The sequence below is a fragment of the Camelus dromedarius genome, chromosome 19 (assembly GCF_036321535.1).
Source record: "Camelus dromedarius isolate mCamDro1 chromosome 19, mCamDro1.pat, whole genome shotgun sequence".
Lineage (NCBI taxonomy): Eukaryota > Metazoa > Chordata > Mammalia > Artiodactyla > Camelidae > Camelus > Camelus dromedarius.
This window is the reverse complement of record NC_087454.1, coordinates 33,944,217-33,971,177: the sequence shown is the minus strand read 5'-3', so window position 1 is coordinate 33,971,177 and position 26,961 is coordinate 33,944,217. Positions and strand designations below refer to the sequence as shown.

The following is a 26,961-nucleotide window of genomic DNA, read 5'->3' as shown; positions in this document are numbered from 1 at the left end:
GTCTAGAAGTCAACTTCTTCTTCTTCTCTCTCACCCTTCCCCCCAAATCAGCTACCAATCTTATTTCTACCCCTTCTTTGTCCTTCTCCCAATCTCTGTTATCTTCTTTTCCACCTCCACGTGCTTAACACTGATCTTTCTGGAAGGTGAGTTTGATCCTATGCCTCTGTTTACAAACAACCCTAATTGACCAGTTAATCCTACCCTGGCAAAACCTGAAATTCTTGAGTCCAGAATGGACTCTGGGACAGAAGTTCCCAGAGTACCTTGTAGGGCTGTTGCACGTGGTGTGGAATCTCAGAGTCTAGCCAGAATCCCCAACCCAGTCCCCTTATTCCCTCCTCAAAAAATGGGAGAGTTGGGTAAATGCTGGAAACAAAGAGGATAGTTCTTGGTTCATTCAGGTCTGGAGATGAGCTTATTAAATAGAACACCATAGGCCAACCCTAAACTTTCTCAGAAACATGGAGAACCCAGTGAATATGTCCCAGCAGTCACAAGCCTTACCTCTTATTCAAATAAGTAATTGAAAACTGTCTTGTCCCTGTGTAGTTCCAAAGAATCTCTTCTTGCCTTCTGTTGCTAATTTTCCACATTAGGATGGACTCCTTTCCCCCAAAATACTGAACAAACTAAAATTCCAAGCAGTTCAAATATATTTGTTAATATTTATGGATGTTAAAACTTGAGAGAGAGGGATGGGGTAGCTTCCACCATCTCTCAGGTTTGGGGGGTTGTGTTCAGGGAAGGCACCAGATGCTGAATCAGCTCCGTGTGTCTCTCAGAGTGAGAGCCAGGGCCACTCTGACCAGGGTGTGTCCTGCAGCAGACCTGCCCATGTTATAGCCCAAAGAGGCTGCTGAGTACCAAGAGGCTTTAGTCCCTCAGCGCCTTCCCCTTTCAGGGATTATTCAGCTGAAATAACTCCCTTCCATCTAGCAATCTAACTCCAAATGTCTGAAACTACTATACATTGAAATGTATGCAAACCATATGCAAAAATGAGTATGGGGAAATTGAATGTAAATCACATGCAAATGTCATTCAACCAAGCTTCTATCAAATTGTACGTCAATAACAGTAAAGGATTTTAATTAATTCTGTCATTTAAAATTCATGCATTTATTCCATATTATGTTTCCAGAACTTATAATGTATTCAGTGTCAATTCTGAGAGAGCTGTAAGCAGAAAGAATTACTCTACTGAGTGCAGCACAGTTGATTTCAACTTACACTATGTTCCTGTGGCTGACTGCACATATATTTGAGAGACACACCACGTTTGCAGAATGTAATTTTTTTAAAGGGAGAAAATATTCGTATAAAGTTAAATGAGGTTTAAATGGTCAAATACATAGATTTAGGTGTTTACAAATACTCCGCCAGAATTTGTTATTTTTCGACCTCAGGAAAAGACTGGGGATTTCTTTGCTTGGAACAGTCCGCGAAAAGAGGAGATTCTGCCCATCAATCTGGTCTGTTCTGAGACAGAAGATTTGTTTAACGTGTTGGTGGGACTCTACAGAATTTACTGGGGTTTTAATTGTTTCTATATCATCTCTTATTTCAGTCTCAAAATGATGACTCATTATCACTATATCTTTTATTTAAACGTGAGTAGACACAACAAGAGGGAAGAAAATCATTTTCCTTTTAAAAAACGTGAGAAACACCACTCTTCTCTCCACTTTATAATGAAGAAACAGGCAGGAACTAGTCAGCTGGCCTTACATAGGGAAACTGTTCGGGAGTCCTGACTTAATCACAGCAGCCCTTCAAGAGGAGACAGTTTTCTCTGGCTGGTGGCAGAACTCAGAGGTATTTCAAACGTGGGAAGATTCTGTGTGCTGTGACTGCTTTGAAAATGGAGCAGGCCACCTGGCAAGGGGTCCAAGTAGCCTCTAGACGCCACGCATAGCTCCCCTCCCTCCCCCATAATAGCCAGTGTATGAACAGGGACCTCAGTCCTGTAACCACAAGGAGATGGGTTCTGCCAACAACCTGAATGAGCTTGAAGCGGAGTCTTTCCCTGAAAGCCCACTTTGATTTCAGCCTTGTGAGACTCTAAGCAGAAAATCCAGTTGTACCTTCCCAGTCTGTTGACTTAGAGAACCAAGGGCTAAAAAATGGGTGTTGCTTTGTTTTGTTTTGTTTTGTTTTAACCGCTTAATGAGATATAACTGACTTGTAAAAAGCCGCACAGATTTAATGGATAGCACTCAATGAGTTTAGGGACAAATATACACCTGTGAAAAAGCCATCACCACCATCAAAGCAAATGTATCCGTCACCAACCCCTTATTATTATTATTGTTGGTATTGTTGTTAATAGTAGTAAGAACATCGAAGCCCAACCCTCTTAGAAGAGTTTAAGTATGAATGTGTTGTACTATGCTGTCTTACGTAAGGGACTTGGACATCAGTGAGTTTTGCTCTCTGCGGGGGCTCCTGGAGCCAGTCCTGCGTGGATACCAAGGGACGACTGAGGACAACACAGTATTGTTAGCTGTAGGCACTATGCTGGATGGAAGGTCTTCAGAACTTACTTATCTTGCATAACTGAAACTTCATACCCCTTGACATCACCTTCCCATGGTCCCCATTGAACCATGCTGCTCTCTGCTTCTGAGTATGACTATTTTAGATGCACATATAAGTGAGGTCGTACATTATTCATCTTTCTCTCTCTGGCTTATTTTACTTAGATAATGTCATTCAGGTCCATCTGTGTTGTCCCAGATGGCAGGATTTCCTTCTTCTTTAAGACCAAATGATATTCCACTGTAGGTATTGTTTTAAGGCATTAAGTGGTGGTCATTTTTGTTACACAGCTATGGAAAACTCATACAGACACTCTGGTTTCCCTGAACAAAAGGGGAGCCTCTTGTCTCGTCTTTGCTCCTGTCTCTTGGATGTCTCCTGATCTCTTTTTCAGTGGACGCAAATCACTTCCAGTCCCCCAGAATCTTAAACCCTCACTCAATCTGTAGACGCCTCTGTGGGCAGATGGACAGCATCAGTGTCAGTTCCAGTACCTCCCCGGGTGTCCCACTGACACTTGCTCCTTCCAGGGGGGAGGATGCTGGCTCTCCCATGTTCCAGCCACCACAAATTTGTTCTCATCATGGAGCCACAAGATGGAAACAAGCCAGACCATCCTTGTCTCCCTCTCTCCCTCCTGTCTTCTTTCCCAGTCTGTCTCCCCAACTGGATTCTGACAAAAGTTATTTCCAGCATTCCCATCAGTTCCATGAGTGACAGCAGACTGATGTCAAGTGAGAAAATGAAATGTAAATTTTATTAAACACCCCCTCTCATCTCTGCGTATCAATCCAGATTCCAGCCGAACATAGCAAATCAAATCCTGCCTATGCCTGGCCTCGGGGCACTCGGAAAATCATTTCTCCTTAATACCCTTCCCTTCTAGTAAAATATTTTTCTGTTTGGTAAATGAAAATTTTAAATGCAAACCCTGTATTAATCCCGGTGAAAAGTATATCTTCTAAATGAACATTTGAAAGAGGGAGCAGAGAAGAGACGAGGGAAGATTCCGGGGCAAAGGGGAAGAGGCGGGGGTTGGGGAAAACACAATTGTGTTTAGCTGTGTCATGCAGAGTCCTGACTGGTGGCTGTGCAGGGATGCGTTGCCACAGAATGAATGGCAACATTCTTTGAAAGCTCGGACCGTCGGGACATTTATCTACATGCTGTCCTGTCTCAGAGGTAATAAAGATCTTGAATCTGATACACTGCCTTGAAATTGCATTAGAAATATAGATGCTTCGCTCTGGGTGTATGTGCACAATTACCGGCTTGTCTGCGGTTTTGACAGGTGGGGTCTGACTCTGTGTAGACAAAATCTTGATGAGGGGGTCTTAAAAGTGTGATTAACTTTGTGAAATAAAAGCCCATTTGGATAGCATGTTGGTTGAAGTAAAAATAACACAAATTAAAATTTGAGCCAATAGCGAACATTGAAAATACCGCGGCTACTTTAAACACACACTCTCTTATCCAAATTCCACTTGATACATTCAAATGAAAACTGTAAATACTGTTCCGTGTTTAGGAGAAAAGAAGTTCATTTATTTAATCTGTTTTAATTTGCTCGTTTTCAGTGGGCAAAACCATTCTGAAATGACATTTCATCAGGAACAGATCTGTATTTGGACCACGTGTTCTGATTTGCCCGAGACTGGGGAGTTTCCAGGGTATGAGACTTTCAGTGGCAAAACCAGAAAACCCCAGAAGGTCCCAGGCAAACCAAGATGACGTGCTCATCCTAATATATTTTCGGAAAATGATTTTGAGCTAAGTAAATGTAGCTGTATCTGGAAGTGAGTTCCTTGATTAAATCCAACTTGGCAGCTGGAGCTCAGGCTTCCAAAACAGGTGAGGGCACCACTCAGGCACTGCATCCACTAGCTGAGAAAATGGCAGTCTGATCCTTCTCTTTCCTCGTGGTTAAGCTTTAAAAACATTCTTCCTACTAACAGCTAGAAGTAGTCAGTATAAAGGAATCTGAGTTTTGCTTTTCAGAGACTTAGGAATCTGCTGGCAGAACACAACTGTTATTGCATAAACAGATGCCTCTAGTTAAAAGACAGAACCCAGTTTAGATGCATTTTTTGCATTTAAGATCCAAAAATGTAAATCTAGTATTGGGCTAAACAGCGCCTTCATTTCCCCAAAAGAATTATAGCATTTCTCACCTGGTAAAGGTCTGGCCCCCGAGATCAAGGAAGGTTATATTTAGGATTTAAAAAGGGTGCCACCCTGCCTTGCATACAGGAAGGGGGTTTCTATGGTAATGTCGACATCTTAACTTGAATTATTGTATTGGACTCTGCAACCCTTGGTTGCTTAATTAAATATGTTTGATTTCTTAACTAGTCTTCCTTTTTCATATTTTTGTGAACTCATGAAGTAAAATAGGGCACTTTGCTTTAGAAATGGGCACAAATTATATGCGTAAAGAGCATAAACGCAGTGCTAACTCAAGGCAAAAACTGTGGAATCATTAACGTGTGTGTTTGGGGTTTGCCCTGACCTTTGTCTTATTTTATTTCTTCCAATCTTAGTTTCCAAGCCTTTGGTACTTGACCTAGCGCATCCCAAATGTAGTTCAAGCTCTGGACCTATTGTTTGTATATAGCCCATCAAACTCTTCTACCCAGTGGCCCATTTTGTCCAGAATTTCTAGGTAGTTTCGTAGAATAATTCACACTAACGTTGTGATGTTACATATGTTACACCTCTCATGGCAGTTTCATTTTAACAGATTTCTCAGGTGGTTCCTCAAATAGTATATGAGTGTCCTATCACTGCTGTTACCACACAGTTCCTGCCTTAAAACGACACACACTTATTCTCTTAGAGTTTGGGATGTCAGAAGTCCGAAATCAGTTTCAGAGCTAACATCAAAATGGCGTCCAGGTTGACTCCTTCTTGGGATTCTGGGGGAGAATCTGTTTCTTTGCCTTTTCCCTCTTCACGTGGCTGCCTGTACTCCTCCTCCATCTTCAAAACACATCACCCCAAGGTCTACGTCACTCCAAGTTCTCCCTTCACGTCTCCTGCGGTTCGATCACCCACCTCTCTAAGGACCCCCGTGATTACATTTAAGGCCCACCTGGATAATCCTGGATAACCTCCTCTTTGCCAGGTGCTTAACTTAACCACCCCTGGGAGTCCCTGTTGCTGTGCAAGGCAACGTTCACAGTCCCAGGGACTAAGATGGGGGTAGCTTTTGAGTGGCCACTATTCAGCATCCTACAAATAACCTCCTCTCTGGTCATTTTTGTTTATGGTGAGATGGGTCTGTAGGAAGGGAAACCCTACCCCTCCACGTGGTGGGGCATCTATCTGGGAACTGGGGATGGAGTACTGCCTGACGGGAACCACCACCGTCACACACCTCTGTGGTCCCTGTTGTAGTGAGAGTGGAGAGGTCACAGAGGGAAGCCCTTCTGTCCACGGCTGTCCACGCCCTAAGGCCCCTCTCAGTGCTGCTGGGGTAGGGTTACAGGAGCTCCAGGAAATGTGCCACAGATGCAAAGATAAGTCATTGGGTCTACTGGATCTCGAGGCAGAAGTGGTATGTTTTAATGCTCAAGAAATACAAGAGAGAATAGTTGTGTTTTTCTTTCTACATGCAATTTTCCCTTCCTTTCCTTCCACAGTTTGTGTCCTAAACATTCTTTGGGGCCCAGACAAAGCCTGCCTCTGGTTTCTCATTGCTTGGGATTGTCTGTGCTGCCCTCGTTATAGGACCAGGTCACGCCCAGGTGATGAGTGGCTGCTGATGTTTTAAAGGCCATGTCTGTTTCCCCATCCAGGTTATAAACATAGTGACTGAGGGACCATGTCTCCTGGATCAATGAGTTCTCCACTGCCCGCCCCACACAGTGGCTTAGTAATGGGGTGGATGTGGAGGTCGAATGAATGATTACGGGAAAATCGTTTTCCTAAATCAGACTTGAGACAAGGTCTGTGCTTTAAGCATAGCTGTAGATAAATATTTCTCAATATTTATGATTCTCCCAGGCAATGAAGAGAGTAGTACCTCTGTAAATATTTGTTGATTGATCAAGAAATAGATCCTTAAGAATTACAGAAATGAAAATCATGCTAGGTTTATTTTAATGGCATCAGCTAGCTTTATATCTATTTTCTTCAAATATTCTACTCCAAAATGGTTAAAGTTTTAAGTGTAAAACAAGTTTAGGAAAGAGTTTACAATACTTTTTCTCCTTTATTTTGTTCCCGAACACTGTGAGTTAAAAAAAAAGTACTTTATGCACATACCAAGTATAATACTGTTTTAAAACCTGAGGTTCATATAATCACACGATGGTTTCATAAACCTTTGATAGAGATATTGGGGCTTCAAGTCAATAATGTGTCTATTTCATTATCACCTTATTTTTTAGATTTTTCATTTAATGCTACCCCAAAGCTCTGGTCACTGGATAAAAATATTTGTAACAAGAAACAGAAAGATGAATACACTTAATACTTAAAAGCCTTTTATAATTGTTTAGGAAAACATGATCCATGGCCAAACCCCACCCCTAACTAAACTGGTAAACATACTATTTACAAAAGAAAAAATACAAGCAAAAACAAACATATAAAAAGACTTATTTCAATGTGATCAAATTATGTAAATTAAAATAACAAGGTGATGCCACATTTCATTTATCCAACTGGGCAAATATTTATAAAGAAATTATAATTCTCGGTATATGGGAGTACTCTTGATGCTGGCAAAAATGTGGCCTCAAAGGCATTCCCATGCATTATTGGGGTGGCTATCAGTAGGTACAAATTTTATAGGGAGTAATTTGATCATTCTCAAAAGACTTTAAAATATATACATATTTGTCTAAGTGACTCAAAAATTATAGTTTTACCTAAATAATTCATTGGAACACACACTGCACTCATACACCAAAGCAAGAACCAATTCCCTAAACCACTGACAAGAGAAAAATAATTAAATTAGGAACGAAATAAATTAGGTAATTAAATTAAATTGATACACCCATATCCTTAAAAGATTCTGATTCATTAAAAATTATGTTTTCAAGTAATAATTGCATAAGAAATCCTTATTTTTCACTCTTAAGTCAGACACAGAGGATGCAAATACAGCATGACCTCTCACCCACTTGCCTGTGTGTTTTATGCCCATATTGATATGTGTGTGTGTACGAGTTAACAGGCGTTCTCTAGTGAAGATGGTTTTCTTTGTCTTTTTCATTCTCTTCTTTGTTTTTCTTTTATTCAGAATTTCAAGCATCAACGATTTACCTTGCCATCAGGTAAAAATCCAGTAAGGTCTATGGGAAAAGGGCTAGAGACCCCAGGCTCTGCACGGATGGACACATCTCCCCCAGGGCTAGCCTTGGAAATGCCCCCCCCCCCCCCCCTGCGCAAATCCACTTTGTACTGCCTGGCCTCCCCTGGCCCCGCTGTCAGGGAGTCCGCTGAGGAGGACTCGGCTGCAGCCTGGAGGAGTCGTGGGGAGCCTGCCGGCCGCAGAGAGGTCACGGAACCCAAGGTCCCTCGGCAAACCTCTCTTATCTCCTGCTTGTCTTCCTCCTCACCGCGGCCTCCCTGGTCCAAGATTAGGATGCACGTCGTCCGCTCACTGCGGTCCAACGGAGGGGGTTTTTCCACCAGCTTCAGCTGGGGAAGCGTCATTCCTCTTGCTGGTCTCCCTGCAGCGGCCTCACTGGGAAAGGCTGGAAGAAGCGCGCCAGTGGTAATATCCCGAGCATTGCCTAGACTCAATGTTAGTGCCGGTGCCGGGGGAGCCGTCCTGGCTGCGGGCTGCCCGAAGGCAGTGGTGAGCCCCTACTTGTCCTATCTGTCAGTCTATTTGATCTCCAAATGAATTGCTTTTGATAACAGCTATATAAATGCAGAACGGATCCGCTGGGCCTTCTTAAATGAGACTCTGCACTTTCATCTCCCAGTCATTTCAGAAAGCAGATAGACTTGTTAGAGGTTTTAATGCAATGATTTATGTTTTATCTTGCCTGGTTCGAGGCATTTATTTAGCACTAAATTCTTCCCAAGCCTCCATGTGAAGGGAGAAGCGTTTGAACACACAACATTGGAGGTTTCTTTTTTAAAAAAAAAAAATAAATTCAATAGTGTATGCTTTTTTTTCTCCTTTTTTATGGTCAGGAAAGGCAGTCAACTTTATTTTAAGGAAGGAGTGAGGGACTGGAGAAAGTTACCGTACAATTATACACTTTCATTATCGGACCCTTGGCAACGGTAGAGAGAAACAGAAAGGGACGGTATTGATTCTCAAATTCTATAAGACAAAGCATTGAGGTTCCCCCACCCAATGACTTACCAGAAAGAGAGATCACAATTCATTCCAATTAAAACAAAGGGAGACAAGTTTTCTCATGGTTTTGTTTTGTTTTGGTTTGGTTTGGTTTGGTTTGGTTTTTTCCCCCACGTTGTTTGCATTTTCTGTAAGAGGATGATCTGTGCACATGTTAATTATTTCTGTCTCTTACATCTTTCTTCCCTTACACCTCGTTTTCTAACCTCTTTCTGCTTTCACCCCCTTCCCCATTGTAGGAATGAAGAAACTTAGAAACGTCTCTTATTAAAGAGAGTGGAGCATCATTCATGATGCACAGAACCTTTTGAGAAGCTTTGCTCATTTATCACTAACAGGCTATAAGTAAGCTTCTTTAAAGGGTATATTTAGCGGGAAAGACACAACCTGCTGCAACCAGAGAATGAAATAGAGCTTGATTTCTCTTTCATTAATCTCGCATGTCATGAAATATTCTTATAAGAAGCACAATGTAAATTGCGTATGTGTGTAGACATCAAACCATCTCAATGAACTGTGACAACTTGCTATTGGAATAATGTTCTTCAAATCAACTAAATTATGATTTTCAAACAAAACATACCATCAGCCCAAATCTGAACTTTTCACTGACCGTGTTTGGTTAAAAGGAGATCATTCTCTCATGAAACACCGTAACACTTTATTCCAACCACTGTACAGCAAGACAGCCTGTAATTGTACCTTCTTAAAAGTCATATATAACAGAGCAGAGGGTAAGAAGCCACATGGTATGGAACACTTGACTTCTCTACCTCGAGGAGATGGGATTCGTTTTTTGAGAACTGAGGGGCCTCAGCGTTCAGAGGTGTCAGAGGTAACTGGAGATGGGTTAGGAGATGGTTTTCCATGTGGTAGAAAACACATTTGTATTCTGCATAGGGCTTTTACTCTGTAATTTCCTTTTGAATCACGAGAAAAGAGAAAAGAAGTGTTTAAATGCTTGAACATTTGGTTAAAGCAGCCTATATTGTAGTCCCAGCATTGACTGCAACAGGTTACAGCTGCTGGTGATAATTAGATTGCCCCTGTGATTTTTTTTTTTCTTGTTACTCTTTCTAAATGTTTATATAAATGCTGGAAAATCTTGTTGAGTTTCTTGAAACAGAATATGCAAGTTAAAGGAGAATTGATGAGTGTATTGTTTTCTTGAAAAAATGCTTTGTATTAATAATTGTAAAAATAATAATTATAGCTTGTAATGATAAAAATATCTTCAAATGAGGAAGATACAGTAATGAGATAGTTTGATTCCCATTTTTCAGATGAGCAAGGTAGCAGAGTTAACTAAAGGCCATCCACCTTAGAAAAAATATTATGGGGATTATTCACCTGGTATCCACTTCACTGCCTTTCTTGTAGGACACCAGATAGTGGATACTGTCTTTTGAATACAGGCATTTTGGTTGACTATAGAGTGTCATATAAATAGCCTTAGCAAAGTGTGTTCTTAAAAAGTATGGTACCATTTTAAATTTGATAAAGAGAAATAATTATAATAATGAATTTTAAAAAGCTTTGTAAATCACAGTATCTAAACTGATCCACTATAAAATACAAACCCATTTAATAAACAGAGTGTCTATTATTAATCCCATGTTACACAATGCAAGGTATTTGATTGCTGTAATTATTAATGGCATTGTTATTATGTTGGGCCCCAGAGAGTACTGATACTCAAAATTGGAAAGTGATTTGCCTAATGTCAAGTCATATTAGAGCTAGTTCTGAGTTTTGAGTAAATTTGGATCTCTTGACTTTAAGACCACGAACCTCCCAAGACACCAGTGCTTTGGTTAAAGGGAACTCAAATCATTCTCAGGACTAGCTCCTCTGTGGTGAATGGCATGAACAATCCATTTTTTTCCCACCATAGGCAGGTTCCTGGGTGTTCTCGCGGCTTCCTCAAGGCTGCAGAACCTTGGGTCTCTTAAATACTCACTCTCATCTTTTTGATTTGTGTGCTCAACTTTCACATGATCCAAAATTTATTTCTGGAGGAAAATGTCATGAATTTTATTAACCAAATGTATTTCTAAAATGATGACCCTTTGGGACAAGATCGTATCTCAACTAAAGGATATTTTATTATTTCTTGAAACTGCGCCAACTTCCTCATTCTACAACATAATGCGTATATACCATCTATGTAGCTGCATCCTTTATTTCTGTCATTTTCATGTAAGTACATTGCTCTCCCTTTGCCTATAATGTTTTGAGGTCATAGGGGTTTTGATTTGCCTTCATAGATGGGGCTTAGAGAATTATAAGGACCTTAAGAATTCTCCCTCATTTAATACCCTTGTATGAGAAATAAGGAATATAATCTAAATAGATTAAATCATTAAATTCCACAAAGAAGCAAAGGGACAATTTAAAAATCCATAAGTAAGCCTTCTGCGTATCTACTCACACAGTTTTAGTGGGCTTTCAAAAGTCATCAAAGTATTTCTAAAATTGTGTATGGATTTCGACCATAAGTTCTTTCCCTCCTCATCTTTCTCAACTGGCTTTTTTACACATATGCCTAGTTTAACGCAAGCAGGTGCTATGAATCAGCTCAGTGGTTAGAAAGGGAGGCCTTGGAGTCAGCTGTTGGGGTTTGAAGCTTCACGGCTTACAGGTTCTGCAACCTGGGGTAAGTTTATCTCTGCATTTATGTCTTTTGATAAATGAATGTAATAGCGGCCACTCCCAAGTGGATTGTTATAAATTAGTCTATGTATCTACGTGTCTGTAATTAGTCTATAATTATTCTATGTAAAGGAATAAGAACGTGCCTGGAGGGTGGAAACAGTCAATAAAGAGCAGTCATCATTCTTATTATAACCAATAAATGGAACAACGTGGAATGTGGTAATCATCAAAAAGTAACTCTCGTTTATCTTTTTACCGCCCTTTTAAACTTTCTGGGCTGGAGAAAACCTTTCCCCTGCCATTAGATGGAAATTCAGCAGACTGCATGACTTTCCTGTCCTTCCCCAAGTATTAGACAGTTCTGTGTACTTTATGATAGGAAAATGTAGGCTTTATTCAAAAGATTCCCATTCAGAGGATCCCATTCAAGATACTCGTCAAAACTTAACTTCACTGGAGAGTAAGAGTCTCCCCGCGCCTGGGCTGCTTGTCCTGGTGGACAGTTTGCCTTGTGTGCTGGGCTCCTCCTTTCCTACTCTGCTCATCTCTTCTTCCTCTAGCTTCTGGGTCCGAAGTGCTGCTCTGAAACTAGACAAGAATGTACCTATTGGCCAGGTAACAGGTACTACTGGAAGTTGACTTTCACCCTCCCTGGGCCACTCTCCTTGGGCAGATTTTTTAAAGCTGATCTTTTTTGTGGCTGTTGATGGGTCTCTGCGGTTTCTGAGCACTATGAGCGGAGGCACTTACTGCCTTTGTTCTAGACTATGGTTCCGAGGGTGTCTGTGTATTAAACAGCCTGGGAAGATAGGACTAGTGTCTGTCTCCAGACCAAACAGTAGGCATGTGTACCGTCCAGTGTAAAAGATCTTGATTCCTTGAGCTCAGGGCTTCTCCTCTGGAATGCCACCTGCTGCTCATGCAGCTGTCATCCGACCCTTTGCGTAATTCTCTGTAGAAACGGGGGCTTGAGGCACTGGTGCAAGAAAATGATGATTTTTATGGGTGTTGTTAGCGATCTGAGTAATAAAGCCCTTGGTTTCTGACCCAGGAGTCTTGTATCTTCTGCCAGCATCCATGAACTCCCTAGCCGGTAAAACGGCAAAATCTCAGCTCTTTCACAGTTCTTAACAAGAGGATATATCTTCTACCCTCAGAGTCCTCTGCTTTGGGAAACCTCCTCTTAATTATATTTCCCTTCTCATGGGTAATGTCTTCCCAGTGACTCCCAACTCTCTCGTCAGTGCCTAATTTTCCACAAATTCACGCTATACAGACTCTCTACATTAAAATGTATTAGCCTTGGAAGAACAGAACTAAAAAGCTCCAAGTTGGCTCTCCCTCCCATGTGGCCAGCAGCTGGTACATAGGAAGTACTGATGCTTACTCTGTCAAACTTTGCAAATGAAGCCAATTCTGATGTTGACACGTGCCACTTTATCTCTCCAAGGCATGAATTAAGCACCCATCCTCCATGTGACCCAGAAGGACATCTATTTCAAGTTCTCCAAGTGATCCCATAAAAGCCACTTTCATAGGCAGCAGCATCCTCTCTCCATAAATGCTGTACTGTAAAAATACAATAACCAAGATGAAACTCACTCAAAGGGCTCCACAGCAGAATGGAGGTAACAAAGGAGTCGGTGAGCTTGAAGATACATAAATCAGTAGAAATGATCTAATCTGAACAATAAAAACATATTAGAAAAAATATCCAAGATGAAAAAGATGACCTAAATTGTCCTATAATAATTGATAAAATTGAATTTATTGTTTTAAATTCTTCTTAATAAGACTCCTTCATGCCCAACTGGTTTCACGGGCAATTCTACCAAACATTTAAAAGGAGAAATCTTGAAAATTCTTAACAATACCTTTCAGAAAATAGAAGAGAAGGGAACACTTCCCACTCATCTTGCATCACTCTGATTCCAAAACCAAATAAAAGCATTACAAGAAAAGAAAAATACAGACCAATACCCCTCATGCATATAGAGGTGAAAATCTTCAATAAAATATTAGCAAATCAAATGCAACAATATATAAAGAAAATAATATACCGCGACCAACTTGGGTTTGTTCTGGGAATGCAAGGCTGGTTGAATCCCCAAAAACAAATCAATATAATTCACCATATTAACAATATAAAGGAAACGATGTAGTGATATCCTCTGATGCATAAAAACATTTTATCCAGGATAAAATCATGTTTCAAACTAGGAGTAGAAAGGGACTTCCTCAACCTGATAAAGAATGTCTACAAAAACCCGTAGGAAACATTATACTTAAACAGTGAAAGACTTAGTGATTTACCCCCTAATATCAGGAACAAGGTAAGTGCCCCCACTCTTAAAACTTCTACTCTTCTCTGTCATAGTCAATGAAATTAGTCAAGAAAACAAAGTCAAAGGCATACAGGTTGGAAAGAAAGACATAAAACCATCTCTATACGTATAAATATGATTGCCCTATGAAGTAAAACCCAGGGAAGTTTCCTTTTTTTTTTCTAGAATTAATAAATGAGTTAAACAAGGTCATAGGGTAGAAGGTCAGCACACAAAAATCAACCATAGCTGTCCATCCTAGCAATGTATAGTTTGAAAACAGAATTTAACAACAAAACAAAAGTAACATTGTTGGTTTGAAATCTTGGGAGTTTCCCAGGTAAAGATCTAAAAATGCTCTCTCTGTACACGGAGGGCATGAGAGACCAAAGAAAGAGGCAGAACCCTCCAGATGGTAGGTGTCAGTTTTAATAAACAGGGAACTTACATATGGAGCTTGTCTTGAATGACCACAAGATGAAGATCTCCCCACACCAGCCTGCCAGAATCTTGAAAGTTTATACAAAAACCTTAAGTGGGTTCAGTCACATATTCAGTCCAGATGGTCTTAACAACACCTTCCTCTCTCAAGGCTGTGTCCTGGTAACAGCTCTGTCTGGAGGTCCTACCTTCCCGAAGACCTCCTCCAATGAACATTTACAATAACTCCCCCAAAATTAAATATTTAGGTATAATTTTAACTCATTAGATACAGAAGCTGTATACTGAAAACTACAAAATGCTGATGAAAGTAATGAAAAAGGCCTACATGGAGATACACAGGATAGTCTTGGTTTGAAAGACTCCTCCTATTTAAGTGTCAATTCTCCCCAAATTAATCTGTAGATTTACCACAGTATCAATCAAAATTTTCAGATATATTTGAAATAGATATAGACAGAATGATTCTAAAGTTTATATGGAAGGGCAAAAGAAACAGAATAACTAAAACAGCTTTGAAAAAGAAGAAGAAAGCTAAAGAAATCACACCACTGGAATATAAAGCTATAGTGATCAAGATGGTATAATATTGTCAAAAGCATGGGTACATAAATCAGTGGAACAATTTAGAGAATCCAGAAATAAATCCATGGAAATACAGTCATTCACTTTTGTGAAACATGAAAAGACAAGTTGGCCAAGAAATAACAGAGTTTTCAACAAATTATATTGGCCTAATTGGGCATCCAAGGGTAGAAAAAAAAAGGAAATTTTGTCCTTTTACAAAAGATGACTCAAAATGAATAATAGACCCAAAAGTAAAATATAAACCTATAATATTTGCAGAAGAAAATTTAGGAGAAAAATCCTCATGATTCAGATTAGAGAAACATTTCTTAGACATGACATTAAAAACATAATTCATAAAAGAAAGTATTAATCAATTGGACTTCAAAATTTTTAAAAATTTCTCTATAAAGGACTCTTAAAACTTCATCAAAATTCAAAACAAAAATCTCTATAAAGGACTCTATTAAAATTAAGAGACAGGCTACAGATTGACAAAAATATTTGTATGTCACATATCCAACAAATGGCTTGTATTCAGAACTCAATAAAGAGCTCGCAAACTCTGCGACAGTAAAACAAACAGCCTCACCTAAAAATGGACATCAGCGGAGGTGGGGGGAGGGGAGAAGTGGCTTAGAATGAACATCGCTGAGAACATACTGGAAATAAGAAGTTGCCAAAAATCAGTGACCCTCCAAGTCTGTGATTCTTTGATGTGTCCAAGAGACCTTGGTCACCACTCTTGCTGCATCAAAATCCTCCTGTTTAAGGGGAAGGTATAGCTCAAGTGGTAGAGCACATGCTTAGCAATGCACAAAGTCCTGGGTTCAATCCCCAGTGCCTCCACTTAAAAATAATAATAATATTTTTTAAAATACATAAATAAACCTCATTACCTCCCCTCTCAAAACCAACCAACCAAACAAAAACCCTCCTGTCACCTCGTGTTACCAGGAGACAGATAGCCCTTCTCCAGAAAACTATACTGGTTAAATTTGTTTCCATTTTGTTGAATTTTTTTTAAAGGTGGTTAGCTTTTATGGGTGACAAGAATGGACAAGTCCATTTGCCTTTGTGAATATTTTGTTTATAGATCCATCCTCGCTCTTCAATAGCAAATAATAGCATTTTCAGTGTTGTTGCTTGATTGGAGATAAGAGAACGTCAACACGGACTTTACCACTGGTTCGACCGGACTCTCCTACCATCTTCCTGCGTCTGGGTTAAAGCCACGTCCTCGTCCTGGTGTCAGGGAGGTGGCTTTAAAATAAAGAGGGAAGAGGAGGAGGCCACGGTCCTTTTGGCTTTCCCCTGATGTGTCACTTATTAAACTCGTGTTGCCCTGACCATGGCTGCTTCCCACTGAAGTCTGGTTTATTTACTTGAAAATCTGATTTGTTTCATTTTATTACTGTGTTTGCGAAGTAACTGATATCAGATTCGGAGGGAAGGAACTGCCATTTACTAGCAGGCTGTGATGGCTTTGCCTCGGTCTGCAGGCCTGATTTTGAGGCCTCGTCTGCCCTGGGGCTCCCACAGAAATAAGATTACTGGCAGTAACTGCTTCAACTGCTTTGAATAACAGACACAACTCAGAGAGCATAAAATTAGCATAAACACAGCACTCGTGTGTTCCCTCGGCGGATATGAGACAGGCAGGCTATGGAAAATTGACTGAAATGGGGTCAGACAACGTAGAAATCTGAAACACAGGAAATACCGCCTAAGAGATAGGAGATATTACTACCTCTCTTGTCTTCTTTTATCTCTCTCTCTCTGTTCATGCAGTTTTAATGATAAAATGGTAGAACTGATAAAAATTAAAGATGCAAAATCACTCTCCCCCCACAAATGTCTGCTTTATCTTCCTAGACAAATTATTATTAATCATTGCTCAGCTTTTTAATCCTGAGGGTAGAAAAAATAAACACGTTTTCACAGCCACTTGAAATTGATTTTTCTTTTGGGGGGATATTAGTTTGAGGATGGAGAGTTTGCTTCAGAGAAGAAGCGAACGGCTGAAACAGCACAGGATTACCGCTTGAAACAATCCCTCCTGTGTCTCTTTATCAAATATTAAAATAGAATATGCTGCTGACAGATGCAATAAAGTCTAACATTACCGGGGAAAGAGGGGCGCTGCGCATTGCAACAAGCGGATGGAAGCTCTGATTCTGCTGTTTTCGTAATACGTTGCCACATACGGAATACAGGATTCGATACAGCTGCCTATAGGTGGGTCCCGTTCCTTATTTATTTGTTTCTGGTGCCATGCTGGCAAAGGTCCAAGTTGCCATTCCCAAAAGTGGAAATGCTCTTGGAATTCAGCATTTTCGGATCTCATCCTGCCAGACATAGTTTCAGAGGTTGATAATCTAGCCCTTCAAACTTGGATTATGGGGAAAGGATGTTAATCTGTAGTACCACTCCCCTCCCACCAGACTAACTTCAGGTCACTCTGTCAGAGTCTTTATGTGTTTTCTTTCAGAGCATGTTTTTAACATTTGGAATTACTGCATGCCAGTCTTCCCCATTAATCTGTGAATTCCGTAAAGCAAGGAACCCTTAGTGATCTTACTCCCTGCCGTGTTCCTGGTGCCTCGCACTGTGCCTGGTAGGTACTCAGCACTCAACAAATATTAACGGAATGTGCGAATAAAATATGACTGAGGGATGGGGGTAAAAGGATATTACAAATTTTAGACGATGATTCTCACAGAATCTCTATCAAAATTCTGATTAAAGCAAGATGACAGTGGCAGGATGATTGCCTTTGGACTTTAAAAGAAGAAAGTGTCTTTAAAATACACAGAAATGAGCTGTTGAGTAACCAGCGCAACAATGTTTCTCTAAACACCGGGGATAGAAAATACATCTCAGAGGAGAAGTCCAGGAGACCCTGAGGTTGCAAAGTGCATCTGACATGGGACGTCATATCCTATAACAGATCTGTAGTCAGCTGGCAAGTTTGGGTTGTCAGGTCTCCGCTCATGTGATCGTGTGGACGTAAGTTTTCAATTCATTTGGGTGGATACCAAGCAGTGTGATTGCTGGATCATAGCCTTGTGTGTCCGTATGGGGCCGTACATACGTGTGTGCACATGGCCCATACTATAACCTCTGGGCAGGGTGTGAACTATTGCACACGTCTGCCACAAATGAAACAGTCTAATTGACGGGGTCCTATCCATCTGCACACTAATACTTGATTTAAGTTACATGTTGCATTTTCTTTTCTGCACCTCCACGGAACTAAATTCAACTCATTTCAGCAGAAATCTGTAAATGATTGGGTGATACCAGGATAACCCAATGGAATAATGACTAGGAAAAATAATTTTCCTTCCAGATGAAGATAAGGGCAGCATGTACCTCTACTTCAAAATAAGTGATAAACTTGAAAAACTTTTTAAAAAAAATTTTAGAATTATGGAAATATGAGTGGAAGATGGTTTCAAGACATACCCACTCCTTTCCCCCATGTTCCTGTATCTGGATACCTTGATTTGGCTTTCTCTCCAATCTTGGCCATTTATACATGAGTTACCAAGTGAAGACTCAAGATCTTCCCAATGCTTTTTTTTTTTTTTAAATGGATTCTGCACATTTCCTAGTCCCTGTGTTGGCGTGCCAGGCACAAAAATCAATGAAAGTCTTAATTAGTAAGCTACCAAATATTTATTCTGTTCCTGGGTTAGATTATGTGCTCAATGAATATTGTCGAGTTGACTCATTCATTCGACAAGCATTTACTGAGTACCTCTGCCCCTGTGAGTAACCTTCTAGGTACTCGGAGTACAGAGTTGAAGGAGGTCCTCGTTCCCTTAGAATCCACTAAAAGCGGATGTCCAGGTGGACCATCCATTAGAAGGCGTTCCCCTCACCTCCATCAATTAAGGCTGCCCTGGGGCTGTAGCATGAGGTAGTTCACTGTTAGTTTGCATCCACATACCGAGCCAACTCATCCATGAGCTAAGCTTGCTTTTCCTCTCCTCTGTCAGCTGGTCATAAGAAACACACCCCACGTGGCCACAGGCGTGAGCTCAGGGAGAGGTGCGGTGTCACGCTGGCAGGTACAATGGGTGAGGCTGGGCTGTCTGGTCGTGCTTACTTTTGACCCCCAGATGTACCAGTCACATGATTCTGGATTGTCCTGAGCCTAGACAACCGTACGACTTAGTGGTTTTCATAGACCCCAGCCACAATGGGCAATTTTGAATGCATGGTTCCTTGGTGTCCCTTGGGTTACGTGCCTCTTCTTAACCAGGTTCCCACAGCACAGGAGGGGCTGAACTTTGAAAGGTGTACAACTCTCCAGTGCAGATGGTGTCGCCTTGTTTCAGAACCCCAGATCCCTATCTGTTGATTCCAGTAGGCTTGCTGTAAACTTTCCATCGAATCTTGCCCACCATGTTTCTCTTCAAGATCGTAAGGTCTCCTGGTCATGTGGCTTAAGCAGTGGGGCCGCTGGCAGGGCTGTTTCTGTTCGGTGCCCGGCACAAAACAAGTCACCAGCATATAAAGCTGGAGAAGTATTCCCAGGTGATGAACACGCTGCCTCCAAAACCCCCTGAGATCTGCCAGGCATTCTGCTTAGTTTTCCATGGTGGGAGTTGTGAAAGCTTTAGATGAGACGTTCCTGCATGTTCCCAACCACTGCATCCCTAAACATGTCACTGATGCAGCGGGCCCGGAACACTCAGACTTTATTGCCCTCCCCCTAGAACACCTGGGTACCATGGTATGTGATGCTTCCTGCTCGTCCAGTCCAATTAGCATAATAGCTTCCATGCTGTGGGCAGGTGTGATGTTCTGTGGATGCCCCAAGTCTGACGGTGATCACTGTGTCACCGCCCGGCCTCTGCTATTGCTGGAGCCAATCCTCCCCATTCCTATCCTTGAGCCCAACTCTAGACTAACATCTCCCGGCTCCTACTGGAAGGCCCTCAGGGATGCCGGTACCCAGCTCATCAGCACATTTCCTACTATTTCGGTAAATTTCCCTTGGGCCTTTATATTGGATCATAATCATCTCATAAGTGTTGCTGCCTCACACAGGACATCCACTCCAGCAAGGATAAACTTCTCCCTCCATCAGCCATGGAAATCATGGCAGTTAAACTCCGCCTCGAATGAAACTTCTTTAAGCCATTCCAGCAGCATTGCCTGGGGTCCTTGCCAGGGTATACAATCCTCTGTTGTGGGAGAGGGTTCCCGTATCAATAAACTCCCTTGTCTGTCTTCCGGTCCTGCCAGCTTTTTCCAGTCCTTTCAGCGTTCTCAGAATACGGTCTCACAAAACCTCCCCTGGGTCCTGCTGGCACACGATGACTGGGTCCTGAAGCTTCTTTGCAGTATGGTTCTTTACTTCCCTTAGCAGGTCCAACAATCCCCAGTTGGGTTAGAATGTGACTGGAGCTGAAGCATTGGTTTGGGGTCCCGGAGGGGAGGAGAGAGTCCGTCCTGAGTGGGGCACTTCTTGATTTGAGAAGTCAAGGTCTCTGCACTATCTTCAAGCAAGTTTGGAGGGCTAGTCTCCAACAGGAGGATTAGGCCACTCCCACCAGGACAGAGGGTTCACAGCACCAGTTCCCAAGCTGGAGAGGTTTTGCACCCCCACCTCCTCCCCTAGGAGACATTTGGCAATGTCTGCAGGTATTTTCCATTGTCACAAATGGAAGGGGGGGGGCTACTGGCTACTGGCATCTCGTGGGTAGAGGCCAGGGATGCACTAAATATCCCACAATGCACCGAACAGCCCCCGCCCCCAGCAGCAAAGAGCTATCTGGTCCCAAATGGCAACAGTGCAGAGGTGGAGAGATCCTGGTTTAGGTGAACTTCGGGATTTGGGATTTTCAAGCACATCTTGCCTCATACCTCTCTCACCTCAGTGCCCTGCTCTTTCTTTAGTAGGTCCCTGACCTTGGCAGAGCAGACCAGCTCAGGTTTTGGGGAGTTCTGTTCTCCTGATTAAACCCTGGACTGGCCCTCAGCTTGTTCTGCTGTACGTCTGCATGTTACCCAAAGGGTCTCTGGCTTCCACATCTAGGGTTTCATTTCTGAGTGATTACTCTCAGCCTTCCATTATTCGTTTTCCGAAGAATCAACCATCCCCAGCAAAACCTACTTGATTTCACTGTTCCTCTAATGACTATTTCCTACGTATGTCTCAGACACTGAGCACATGACACCCACTCGTGCATTTCCTTCCACTAGTATAATGTTGCAAGTCACCCCAGGGGAAAGCTTTAGCAACTGCATTGTCACCTGGTCCCGGGTTATCCGCGCTGCACCTTCCATAGGTGATGAAGAACTCACGCCCACCAACCGGTAGGTGGCCAGCTGCAGAACCCCGTGTCTGCATCTGCTTCCTGGAAGCCCTGGTGCTGACTGTTACCATTTAGGCTCCCCAGGAGGGGAAAATAGACTTTGTGATGGAAATTTGTCTACAGGAGGTTTATTGGAGGGTGTTCAGGGGACGAACACCTGTGGGAGGAGGGGAGGTGGCAGGGGTGGGGAGAAGAGAAGGTAATTATGATTATTTTTAAAACCTCAGATAAGAGGCTTAGCTTATCTTTCTGACTCCTGCAGAAAACTATGCGTGTGTGTATGCATGTGGTGTGCCCCCTAATAAAGTGGAAATATAAACAAGGCATATGGAAGATACACTTTCACACGAAGAGAAGTCACCGCAATGAATCATCACAATGAAAGTATTGTCCATTGCTTGGTATCTTTCTCAATTTTCTTCTCCTTTTGGTGGGATGAAAATACAGTCAGCTGTGAAGAGTTTTTCAGATAAAAGAGTCGTGTTTCCCCTGTTTTTAATGACAACACCAAAGTCTTAATTAAGCACAGTGGAGAAGAAGATCATGAACAGATTTCAAAGTCTCTTTTCCTCTAGGCTCCAAAACACACGCACACTATTTTAATTCCCCCAAGAAGGCAGCTTTCTGCTCTATCACAAAATCAGCCAAGTCACCCTGCTGTTTTTCTTACCCGTAGATGGAACACTGTTTCCCAAGCCCCATGGAATTAATCTTGAAATATCTTCACCACCTTTCTACCTGTATCTAGCATAGTTCCTGGTATGAAATAGGTGCTAATATATTTTTAAATCAATAAAATACTATGTTCTTGACTTCCAGATACATCCCCCTGATGTCTTCCTTTAATGAAACATCATAGAGATGCATTTTCCAGTTTGCAAGTGAATAAATTGTAAGACACTTTGAATCCATCAATGGGGTGCTGCAGATAGAAATAGGAGACTCCTCCAGATTGGTATAAAAGTGATTATGGCCATAATAAACCACATAACCAGGAAAAAAAAATGAAGTTACTGATGTATTACATGTGTGCCTCAGCTGCCACTCTCTTTTTTCCTTAATTTTGCCTTTATGTCGTCTGAAGTTATTTCAACTGAATTAGGTTTATTTGATCTAAAACTTTTGAGATAGAAATTAGAAAAGATAAAGGACTCTCCTGTGCTCTACCTCAGCGTATAAAAAATCTAAAATTCATATCCACAACGTACGTGTATCTCACCCGATGTGTCCTTACGCACATTTACTTAGACTTTCAATACTCCTAGGCACCTGCCACAAGTAATGTTGGTGTGAACTCTGGAGGTGCAGAGCTTACTGAGACAAACTGCCTTTAGAAACTCACTATTACAAAAATGGATAAGGAAGCACACACATTTAAAATCACATTCTCATTTGAGGTATGGTGTAGGCCAGTGATGGCCAACCAGGCGGTAAGGGGTGAGGAGGCCTCTGCTGCCCAAGGAACACTGGGTAATGGCTGGAGACATTTTTGGTTGTCTTAAGTCGAAGGTTGGGGGACGGAGTGCTCCTGGAATCTGGTGAGTCGAGACCAGAGAGGCAGCTGAACATCCGACAGTGCACAGGATGGAGCCTACAACAAAGAAACATCCAGCGCAAAATGTCAGAAGTGCAGAAGTTGAGAAATTCCAGCGTAAGGGAGAGAGAATTGGGCACCTGGGATTAGAACTCAGACTTGTGGGCTCAGACATGACCATAGGACAAATTACCTTGCTGAGTCCATCTCCTTGTGCAACCCAAGACAAGCCCATGTCGTCAGCATGGAGAAAATTGTACCGCCCCTATAGAGTTCTTACAAGGATTCGATGAGATGTCCATGGCTATCCTAAAGTTTCCTGGCACTCCCCTGCAAGAGCTCCAGCCCTCTGTATTTTCTACCGTTTCCCAGTAATAAAGGCAAAATACGTGGCCCTTTTCTTTAAGGCTGCTTTACTCCCGAAGGATTTCTGCAGCACTCTCGATAAGTCAGATTACCAGAAATCTCTAAACATACCTTAGTCCCGGCAATGAATGTGTCATAGACTCAATTTGAGATTCCAACGTAAGAACAATTTTTAAGGATTAAGAAATATACATAAATTGTCATTAGCTTTTATGTTAAACTTAAGAAATAATAATAATATAAACACCATATACCACTTAGCTTGAGAAATGAGTCATTTCCAGCCTACTGAATGTCCTATGGTAGCCACCTCCTCTGTCACCGCTCACGAATCTTTGCCCTCTCTACAGAAGGACAGTCCTGATTTGGTGTTACTCATTTACATGATTTTAATTTATATATATATATTTTTTCCACTATATTTGTATATATTCTTTGATAATATGTTGTTTAGTTCTGCCTATTTTGATCTTTATATAAACAACATTCTATGTGGTCTACATTTTTCTGTGACTTACTTTTTTTATAGCATCTTTTTGTGATTTCTCCACGTTGAAAGTTGTAGTTGGCCTGAATAACCACCAGCAGAGGGTGAGAACTTTGAATGAGTTCATCCTTGCTAAGGCATCACTATGCTTTTATATTTATTTTCTAATTTAAAGAATATAAAATACTAGGGCACTTTGATTTAATTTGTACTTCTTATATAACTAATTAGATTGATTTCTTTTCAATATTTATTGTTTGACTGTATTTCCTTGTAGGTGAAATGCCTGCTCCTGGCTATTAGCCATTTTTAATTATTGACACATAGGCGTCCTTTCTATGTTCTGTATACTAATCATTTTGTTGTATGTATTCCAGATATTTCATTGCCTTCGTGGTATCTTTTGTTAAACAGTAAATCTTAAATTTAATGAGACTAAATGTCTTTAATCTACCTGGAATTGATTTGTTGTAAGTAAATGTGAGCAAGAAATATATATTTTTTTAATTTAAGTACAGTCAGTTACAATGTGTCAATTTCTGGTGTACAGCACAATGTCCTAGTCATGCATATATATACGTATATTCATTTTCATATTTTTTTCATTAAAAGTTATTACGAGATATTGAATATAGTTTCCTGTGCTATACAGAAGAAATTTATTTTTTATCTATTTTTATATATAGTGGTTAACATTTGCAAATCTCAAACTCCCCAGTTTATCCCTTCTCACCCCCTATTTCCTCAGTAACCATAAAATTGTTTACTATGCCTGCGAGTCTGTTTCTGTTTTGTGGATGAGTTCACAGTGTCTTCTTTATTTTTAGATTCCACATTTGAGTGATATCATATGGTATTTAATTTTTTCCCTAAAATAATTTTTACATTACACCATGTGTTAAACAGCCCACCCTTTACCCAGTAATGTGAGTCTTGTCATTTGTCAAAATCCCATATATACCTGGGCCTATTTTGTGTCTCAATTTCTGTTTTCTGGGTCCCATTATTAGCTATTTCTGGGCCAATAGTATAACAGTGTCTCATTCTTCGTGTGTGTCATGTACCCTTCATACCATACGTTAGTCCTTTTTGTTCTTCTTCAGGAATGCTTGGTGCTTTTTTTTTTTAATGCTTTTTTTTCCCATTCAAATTCTAGGATCACCTAGTCAAGTTTCTCTTTTTGCTAAAAAAAAGGAAAAAGAAAGAAAAACTAGCATTTTGACAGACATTTTGAAATTGTATATAATTTGAGAAAATTTGACCTCATGATAGTGAGACTTTGTGTTTATGAACATGGTATGTATCTCCATGTATTTAGATTTTTGAAATGTTTTTCAATAAGCTTTATAATATTCTCCATGAAAGTCTTACATATATTTTAATAGATTTACTCACAGACATGTAAATTTTGGAATAACATTGCCAATGATATCACTTTTCATTAATTTTTCCAACTGTTACTGAGCTAGAGAATTGTAATTACTACCTGACATTTTGTATTTTGCAGGTGAGAAAAATCAGTGGATGGTTTAGAATCTCTTGATTATACAGAAGGTAACCAATGTTTGAAAAAGGGAAATAGATAGACTTGAACCTTGATGTTGTCTCAACAAATATACTTTGGGGAATAATATTTGGGGGAAATATTGATGAGAAATATCAAAATACGTGTCCAAACTATCTTCTATTACTTACGGTCAGGAAACAAACAAACAAAAATCAAATCGCCAGTAACCCATTCTCATCCCAGAGCTGCAGGCATTTGACATGCATTTGAGTCCAGAAGCCTTTCTTGAGCTAATTCTGTTTTTATTGGCCAGTTCTTCTTTCATTATTTTTATATAAACTAGTCAGTGTAAGCCTTAGTCTAGACAACAAAATCAGCAAGATTTCCTTCTGGGCAACTCTGACGTCCACGGGGCTGCCGTGTGTATCTGCAAAGGACGCTTGTAAAAACTTCCTATTCCATGTATTAGAAATAGGGATAAGGATTAATGAAATATTATACAGTGTCTGCCTTTTCATGTCGTACTCATCTGCATCTATGATTATTCCTACTTACTATTTTTATTTCTTGTTTCAAGGCTTTCGCATGTAGTCTTTGGAGGACAGTTGCAAACTGGGAGTTAATGATGGTCACGTAATGACGTGTGATGCATATACTCAAACCCATCAGAGGAAAAACAGTGCATCTGAGAATCCTTTTCTCTACCACTTAGGTCCTTGTTAATACTCTTCATAATCTCTGAAAACCTAACCCAGAGCAAAGGTGGAGGGGCTCCGATATGTTGTCCTGTTTGCCACTGTTCTGTGTTTTTTTTTTTTTTACATTTTTTATTGAGTTATAGTCATTTTACAATGTTGTGTCAAATTCCAGTGTAGAGCACAATTTTTCAGTTATACATGAACATACATATATTCATTGTCACATTTTTTTTCGCTCTGAGCAAGATCTTGTGGTAGCTCACTGTTCTGTGTTTTATATCTCACTTCATCAGGCAGAGCAGGGGACAGGGGACGTGTTACTTAAGCTATTTCTCCCGGACCAGATGAAATAAACCTGGCAGGAGCAGATGTTAAATTGAAGCCTATGAAAAGTTAACACTGTCTTCTGTAATTGAAACCTTAGGGAGGAAGGCTTGAGACAATTGCCAATGGACAGAGAACACCAATGCAAGAGTATATTCCTCGGGTCATTCCTTGCACCTTCTCATACATGAAAGCAAAGTAACCAAGAGCTGGGCGGTGGGCGTGGGCAGGAAGAGGTTGGCCCTAGTAAATAGAAGACCTCAAAAGACACCCTGGTCTCAGCCGTTGTTGCATGGAACCCCACAGCCAGCCTTTCTCTATAAATCTTTGCTAGACATTTCAACTGGCCAACTTGCATGTACTTTATAAAGTGGACTTCCTTTCAGTTTGAGGGATTTTGGGAGTGCATCCTTCATTCCAGTGTTTGCCTACATGATAAACACCCGGCGCATCCATCCAGACCAGAAATGCTGAAAATACCATGGTCTTTGATCTTTTTTGGTAATTCTTCTTAATCCCGTTGTCACTCCTTTAGCACTTAGCCCTTCCAGACTCTTTACTGCGATCCCTTATGTTTGTATGTGTTGGGTTTGTTTTCTATAACCCTTTCACTGGAACACACGAGTGCTCATTTTGCCTACATCAAAGTTCTATGTATCTGTTCCCTGCGAGTTTGGGGTGTGTAGGTACATATATTCCACTTCTTATTTTTCAAAGTTAAAAAAAACTTTTGAAGTGGTTAGTGTGAACTCAGCAGTTAGAATTATTGCTTCACCTCTCTTTAGTTATGCAATCTTGGGTAAGCCACTTAACTACTCTGTGATTCAGTTTTCACATCTGTAAAGTGAGGATAATGACCG

The 26,961-nt window shown here is 40.8% G+C and overlaps 1 long non-coding RNA gene across 1 annotated transcript; it reads left to right on the top strand.

Moving 5' to 3' along the window:
- Positions 1 to 7,962: 7,962 nt before the first annotated feature.
- LOC135318585 (uncharacterized) lies at positions 7,963 to 9,972 on the top strand. Its single transcript, XR_010376752.1, has 2 exons — positions 7,963 to 8,353; positions 9,106 to 9,972. It is a non-coding gene; the product is annotated as an uncharacterized LOC135318585 (long non-coding RNA).
- The last annotated feature ends 16,989 nt before the right edge of the window (positions 9,973 to 26,961 follow it).